Here is an 8803-nt window from a genome sequence, read left to right as displayed (position 1 = left end):
ACATATACTACAAAAATTCTAATCTCTATAGCATTTAGGATGCGAAATGCTTGAAATACTCTAATTGTCGGTATAACACCCCCTAACCGTTTTAGACATCGGTCAGTCAGCCGGACAACAATAAAATAAGAACATGCCCGAACGATCTTCCTCTGCCAAGTCCGGAAGTGTTACGACGGGTTGAGAATAGACTTTCCAAGTCACAAACATAATTCTGTAACCCAAAATATCCATTCAAAACTCGTTTCCTCTAATCTTCGGCCAGAGGCTTTGCAACCCGTACCGAGTCAGAGAGTTGTGTTAGGTTGGACTAACCTAATATCAGATTCAACACGTCACGAATATAAAACATACTTTATTTCATATATATAAAATATGAAGTTCACAAGCCCAAAATATTATACATAGGGTCCATGGACGCAGCCGAAAGTAAAACATACATTCATATATCTTGAAAACGAGTCTTTAGCAAAAGATGTCCAATCTACACCAGCTCCTACAGTTCCGCGAGCTCTATGGTCCTTTCTACTGGTCAGGTGCAAAATGATGTGAGGAGTGAGTGAACTAGTTTCACTCAGTGAGCAAGGGTTCCCTATCTAGCATATACAACTACCCGTCATTCTAAACTCAACCCCAAACACAAGTAAGACGGGTAGTTCAACAATCAATATTCAAGATCATAAAGCATGACCGATATAAGAAATAAACCATTAAACCATAATAAATCAAAACACTCTTTATGAGTGTCACATCAATCTAGGGCCCAACAGAATCATTCTTCCTCCACATAAGGGACACCGGCAATCCCTTCACTATTACACCACACAGGCGTAGGCGCTCGGGAAGTTCTCAATTGGAATCGCCGTGCCCCGGTCCTCTATTGGACTCGCCGGGGGCTGTCACATCCATGTGTGACACTCGGCCTTGGTGATCAAGCCAAGTTAAACCGAGCCCACCACTTTCCGGACCACGACCGGCTTAGTGGTACCATTTGAGGAAGCAATGACCTGTAAACTACTACTAGAACCACCACGAGGTTCTCACACAACAGTACCAACACGAGGTACACACCATAACAACATATAACAATCACACAATCACAATAACTCGGGTGCTTAGACTAGTCTTGCTATCCACTTAGCCCATACATCGTCTCAAGCCTCGGATCCACAAACTGACACCTAGACCGGTCCGACTTTCCTAGCTCGGAAGCCGTTTCAGATTTCAGGAACCTGCATTAAAAATTGTTAACAAACAATTAACCGTGACTCACAGTGATTAAGCGATGTGGCTCGACTATTTGATTCCGGATGTTGACCAAACCCCTTTTATCCCCTTCAAATCTTCGTCTTGGTACCGTGATGTTAAATCCCAAAACCCAACGTCAATGTCTTGAATGAACTGGTCTGGACTGATCAGAACTTGGAAAGAACCTTCTTTCACTTCTGGACAGTCTTTCAAAACTTCCCGGCAGTTTATTGGTCTTCGAAAATGTCTATACTTCTAAAGCACCTCACTTCTTTCTCTCTATCTCTCTCTAACCCACGTTTTGGAGTGTCCTTGGTGTGTCTGAATGAGTGAAAATGAACCAGGGTAGCTGGGTATATATAGAAGTTTCCGGCCAATAAGAATGAGCCACCCGATCGCATGTGTGTCGTCTTGCATGCTTCCGGTCGCATGTGTGGCGACACACATGCGACCACATGCCCTGTTGCATGCCTCCTTTACATGGAAGCAGATACCACCACGTCCACATGGCTCTCAGCATGTCTGGGGTTCATGCGTCACGACACACGGGCCACGGGATGTCAGCTCGCATGCGCTGTTCGCAGATACTGCGACACCTCGTGCTTCTACTTGTCAAGCTGCATGAAACACTCCTTCCTGCGGAGACAAGTCGTGCTTTGTAGACAGATAGCTTGCTAAGTGATTGACACCACGTTCTGATCCCTTGCGTTGAGACACCTCGAGCTGCTCGGTCGATTTGCGCGATTTCAACCCTTCCGACATATTTTTGGCACGTGATCAATCCCGAATATTTTTCCGTTCCCAATTTGATGAGCTGAATAGTTTAAATAAACTCCAGACTAACTTTAACCTTGAGGATAAATATTTCCCGAGCCTTCGGCTTCCTCGAGAAATTCCATAATACCGAAATTAGGTTTTTTTTCTTCTTCGACTGCTTTCATAATCCATTCAAATCTTTTTGGTTTGTGATATGTTATGATTCTTTCACCAATGTGTTGTTCTCCAAAGCTTGCATCATTGGGTAAGTAACTCGGAAACAATTATTGTGGATGATGTAAAAGCTATGCCGGATGAACACATCTAGAATTCTAGTTCTTTGTTTTGTGGCGAAGAAGACGTGACAGAGAAGCTAATGAAGCTTGATGATAGAGAATAAGAATAAAGAGAATTAATCCTTATCGCAAACAGAGATAGAGAAGAAGATGAAAAGTAGACTAGGAGAGACCGAAAATAAATCTTAGCTTAGTTATTACAGGTTTATAGCTTATAGGGGTAACGTAGGATTATCAGAAAAGTAACAGTGGTTATAACAGGGAAATAAAATCTACTTAATATTGGATTTTTGTAGGTGAGAGCCTAAATACTCCAATTTTTTTTTATTGTTAGCGTAACTGATAAAAAAAATCCAATAAACCAATTTCTTGGTTCTGGTAAACAAAAACAAAAACTAGCCGCATTTGGAATCAAACTAGCATTTCTAAAGACATTGACATGGAAACTAAACAAGTTAAATTTGAACATCTCACGAAGTAAGACATGATTCAAAAACGTGTTGGGAGAGAACATTACATAAAAGCAAATAGTCAGATTCAGCTAACTATTGGTTGGTTTTTGTAACTCGACATTTCATACAAACAAAGACACACTCTTTATTGTTTTATATTTACTTTGCATATTTTACATTGGCATGTTGGTATCCATAGTCAGTTTTTTTAATAACTACTTTCATTAATCTAAACCATATACAAAGAGATATCAAGGCCGGCCAAAAAGATTGCATGAACTCAAAATACAAAAACTAAAAGCTAACATTAGCACAACATACAAAGCTGCCAAAAAAAATTACTTCATTTGTTTTCTAGTTTGACATCTTGCTGCCTTTCGGGAAGTGTAACCGCACAAAATAAGGTCCTGGTGCTCTTGATTTTCTATTAAATCCCCTATCACATACATAACCTCAAAGTTTTAACAAGGTTATCTTCCAGACTCAAGTAAGAAATGAAATATGATCACAAGATATATATATATAGAGATATATATATATATATATATATATATATATATATATATATATATATATATATTCATATATATATTCTTATTTCTTTCATAGTCAAAAATGGTGAGAGAAAATAATAATAAAGGATACAAACAACATTTTGAGTCTTTAACCGATTTACATTCTTGAAATTAATGTCGGTTTTAACTTAAATCAAAGTAAAAGAAGGATGTTGCTATAGCTTAACCAAAATGTAATGCATAACATCTCAACAAGAATTGATAAACCTGAAAATAACTTAAGTAGTTAAAATATTGATTTATTATTGTGAATAAGAACATTAAGATCTAACCATAGTGAAGATCATATACTTTTAAATATTCTTGGGATAAATGTGCCAACGTACATGGTTCTTCTAGCAAGGCTCCATAACGAGTGTTTTGAAACATCAATTGGGGTTAGACTAGATTCATGATCAGTAAACACCTATAATGATGTATTGCATCAGAAATTTCAGTGCATATAAAAATATAGATTTTGATATTGAGTTAAAGTGTAACCTCATTGACTTGGAAGTATGTCCCGTAAAGTGGGAAGCTACCTGTCATTGTTTTCTACAAGGTATCTGCATGAAATTACATCATACCATTTGCAATTATTTATCAAAACATGTAGTAATTATAGGCAAATGGGTTAAATGTTTTTACATCTTTTGATAATTCATAGATTACATGGCGTCCATATAGCAAGCAAATATAGACATTGATCAATAGTTTCTCTCTTCTCAAACTGACAAATGGAACACAAACAACTAGTTAGATTTAATATTGACGGTACTATGTCCTTCAACTAATATATATTGTGTGTTTCAAATAGATTTGTAGTTGCCAAACAAATTATGGATCCTATTTTCAACTAAAATAGAGATATTTATAACATATCTAACATACCTCAACTAGAAGAGGATGAAAACAAAACAGAGTCAACCATCAAAACAGTCAAGCTTAACAACACTTTCAACCTTAGCATTTTACAACTTCAATTTTGCACATAATGGTATATTGTATATAAGCTTTCATGTATGAGAAAATATTTCTTAAGAGTCTTATTTTCATAATAGCAGCTATTAACACAATAGAGATTAAGAAACATGATCTTCATCGTGCACATATATATTTGTGGCTAAAAGAATCAAAGAAGTATCAAAATGCAATAAATCATACATTGGAGAAACTCATCGCTATGACAGAAATGTTGAACCAATGTTTTCCATTAGTTAAACAACAAAGATTATTTCCAATGCACCTAATTATTCATTTATATATTTCCCTTAAAATAGAGAAATTTTATTATAGAATTGAATTTGCTTCAATCTATGATTTTGTTATAAGTTTCTCTATTTTTATAAGAAAATATAGAAATATGCTACTTTTTTCTAAATATAGAGACTGAAATATCATTCACTAAATTTTCCCTTAAACTAGATAAATACTATAATAAAATCATACCTTGGAGAAACTCATCGCTATGATAGAGTGTCCCTATTTTAAGAGAAAATATAGAGAATTAATATATAGAGCTGTGTTAAAAATATTTTAATTTGAATAAACCATGCAAACAAAAGTATATAAATTATAAAAATGCACACACAAATTTTGAGACCTATAATGACAACACAAACATTACTAAATGGCTAAGGAAACATTAGAATATGTTTCGACAACAAGAATAGGTTAGAAAGTTAATAGAAATATTAAATTAAGAATGTGTATGACGTTTTCATCGACTCGATTGATTTGATTCAGCTTTCAAATTCATTGTATTTCACCTTAATTCATATTTTTCGGGATTAAATTCGAATTAAATTTTTAGGTCTGGCCTTTTCTCTATCCCTAAGTACAAACTTGTTAAGGACTACTTACGCACTATGATTACTGAAATATAAATACCAACCAAAACTTACGTAGAAAAACAAATTTTTATTCCTTGAATAAGTTTCACACAATATATACAAAAATCCGACAATTGCAATAAAAAGTTTTTCAATTTATGTGTTTTATGAAATTAAAACATTTATCAAAACCTATGCAACACACATATCTATTTCTAGTTATTGATACATTAGCGATTGCAATGAATATTAATTTGTAAGTGTGAGAATTCTTGCTGTTAGATTTCATGCACCTATGAGTGATGGATATCTATCACATGGCGCACTTGACACCTTTCTAACACAAATAAAATGAAGCAGCAAAAATTATAGAGTCAATTAGGTTAATATACCCAATGGTGACCAATATTATCTAAGTATACATATGCGTCACAAAACTCCTTACATCTATAACATTTAGGATGTGATATGTTTAAAATACTTTTATTGTGGGTCATGCTGGTTGGCATATAACAAAGAGATGAATATGTGTAGATATAGCCTCAGATCATATAGTCTTCTAGTCATATGTAGGTTTATAAATAGGGGATGTTTCAACCACACAATTTTGTTGTTGTTTACATATCTTGATGATGAAATACGATATATTTATTTTTAATTATTATGATATTTATATTGCAGTTAGAATATGATTCTCGAGATACATTGTATATGATTTTCGTACAAAATAAAAAAAAACAATTAAGGCAAAATATCAAAGAATCACTGTGTATGTGTCATACGGTGTTACATTTTTTTGTTAGCAGTTACAACTGATATTAGATGTATCTAATGTTGTTAGATGTAACTTTATATGATGGTATTGGCTAGATGTTGCAGGTTAGAGGTTTAATGATATTGGGTGCTAAAGGTGTATACGGATTTGTTTAATATGGTATGTTGTTAGATGTTATAATAATTGTTAGAGATTATAGAAGTTGTTTGATGTTAACTGTGTCGCTATATGATAACAATAAGTGGGAGCTAAGTATAGTGCTAGGTGTTACAATCACTGTTAGTTGTGATATACATCATTAGATTTTATTATATATAAATATATCATTGCAATTTAAATATGTTTGTACAATCTACTTATAATATTCTTAAGAGTTATGTATGGTGTTAGACGTTAGAACCGTTGTTGGATGTGAAATAGGTTGTTAGATTTTGTTTTATATAATTCAACATTACGGACTTGATGAGCTTTGGAGTAACTTCGTTTGTATCATATACTAACTAGCTTAGCAATTATTTTTGTTTAATTGATATTAATTGTTGTCTATATTACTGGAGACACCTTCAAACTTTGTTTGTTCAATGTACTAAGTATATAAACATGTAATAAAAATGATATATTCAATGTTTTCAAATGTTATATTTGTAGAAACACAAATTTATTTGTTTATGAAACATTTTCTCTTTCATTCTTTGCATTGGCATTTTTTTTTTTGCTACTTTTTGTTCATCATTTGGGTTATATCGTTAACAGTACATATTCCTAACAAACATAACATTCTTGAAAACAAACTAGTCCATGATCTCATCATGTCACCAACATCGACTTCAACAAAGGTAGGATCACCCTCTTTCTCTATGATGAGCAGTACCTCAACCTTTTTTTAACACGTAGTTTAATCAGAATCTCAGTTCGTTAAAGAGTATTGCGGGAGCTTATACATGGTATTCATGAAATAGCTATCGGGTATATTTTCTATGCACATTCAATAGTACTTGTTACATTACAAGGTAACATCGAACTGTGATGTTACATTACAAAGTAACGTCCAACTATCTACTATTGGCAGTTGGCATCTAATTTAAAAGAGATATCGAAAACAAATCACATAAAAATTGATCAGGGAATACATCAAACTTATCAAACCTTTCCCGTTAAGTTCATTTCTAAAGATATTGACATGGAAACTAAAAATGTTGAATTTGAACATCTCAAGAAGCAAAACATGATTCAAAAACGTGTTGGGAGAAGCAGAAGAATACTTTGGTCCAACCTACAGAAATCAGTGTACAAGAGGAAGCGGAAGCGTATGAGAAGTGGCTTCATGTTGCGGGTTTGGAGGAAGAACATCTTAAGCAAAGAGCAAAACTTCATTGGCTAGATGTCGGAGATCTAAACAACAAAACTTTTCATAATTCTGTCAAGGCTCGTAAATCACGGAATACAATGAAAGAAATAAGATGCTCTGATGGGAGAAGGCTTGCAACGCATGGGGAGATTAAAGTGGAGGCAGAAAGTTACTTCTCGGAGTTCCTAAACCAGAACCCCGACAACTTTCAAGGTGCAACTGTGAATGAGTTGAAGGAGCTGTTGGAGTATAGATGTATAGAGGGCGATTGTAGTCATCTGGAGGAAGAGGTCACTGAAGAGGAAATCCGTAAAGTGTTATTCTCCATGCCTTCTCACAAATTTCCAGGACCAGACGGTTTCCCAAGTGAATTCTTCAGAACTGCTTAGCCAGTAATTGGACGTGATTTCATTGTGGCAGTTCAATCAGTTTTCAGATTTGGCTTTCTCCCAAAAGGTGTAAATTCAACTATTCTTGCTCTGGTCCCTAAGAAGATGGATTCTCTGGAGATGAAAGATTACAAGCCCATTGTCTGTTGCAATGTCATGTATAAAGTTGTGTCGAAGATCTTGGCTAATAGATTGAAAAAGCTCTTGCCTAGTATAATAACTGAGAATCAAACTGCATTCATTAAAGGCAGGCTATTAATGGAAAACGTTCTTCTGGCTTCTGAACTGGTGAAGGATTACCATAAGGAGACTGTTACGCCAATAGGGGTGATGAAGATTGATATATCCAAGGCTTTTGACTCAGTCCAATGGTCATTTGTTTTGAACTGTTTAGAGGCGTTGGGTGTTCCGGAGAGATTTATAAAGTGGATCAAATTGTGCATCACTACACCCTCTTTCTTTGTGCAAGTAAACGGTGATTTGGCAGGTTATTTTCAGAGTTCCAGGGGTTTGTGCTAAGGTTGTTCACTTTCTCCCTACCTCTTTGTGCTTTGTATGAATGTTATGTCGCTAAAAATTGATAAAGCAGCGAAGGATAAGAAGTTCAAGTTCCATCCTCGTTGTAAGTCGCTTTCCCTCACTCACTTGTGCTTCGCGGATGATTTGATGGTATTTGTAGAAGGTTAAAAGAGTCTGTTCAGGGTGCTCTATCTGTATTAAAAGAGTCTGGAGGCACATGAGGAACCGATGGTGCACTAGAAGAAGGCGACCGAGAGACTCTCTGAGAAGGGTGAGTCTCGGGGACAGTCTCCAGACCCGAAGAACCGGGAGCTGAAGAAGAACCGGGAGCTGAAGAAGACGACGGGTCTAAACGACTACCAGGCTCACCGAACATTTGTCTGTAATGGGGAGTAAGTCTGTTCTTTCGAATCATCTGGAAAAATAATATTTAATATTTAAAATTAACATCAACAGTAATTAACGAATTTTATAAATAACAAATTCTATAAATCTAGCTAAATTCCCTACATTAACCACCTAATCAACACTAATTAACATAAAATCAGTAAACCTATCTAAATTCCCTACACTAACCACCTAATCTACCCTAAACTAATCAAATTAGAGAGGAAATAGAGAAAGAATGTACCAT

The sequence above is a fragment of the Brassica oleracea genome, chromosome C7 (genome assembly GCF_000695525.1).
Source record: "Brassica oleracea var. oleracea cultivar TO1000 chromosome C7, BOL, whole genome shotgun sequence".
Taxonomy (NCBI): domain Eukaryota; kingdom Viridiplantae; phylum Streptophyta; class Magnoliopsida; order Brassicales; family Brassicaceae; genus Brassica; species Brassica oleracea.
The sequence above is the reverse complement of the archived record's forward strand: the minus strand, read 5'-3'. Positions refer to the sequence as shown.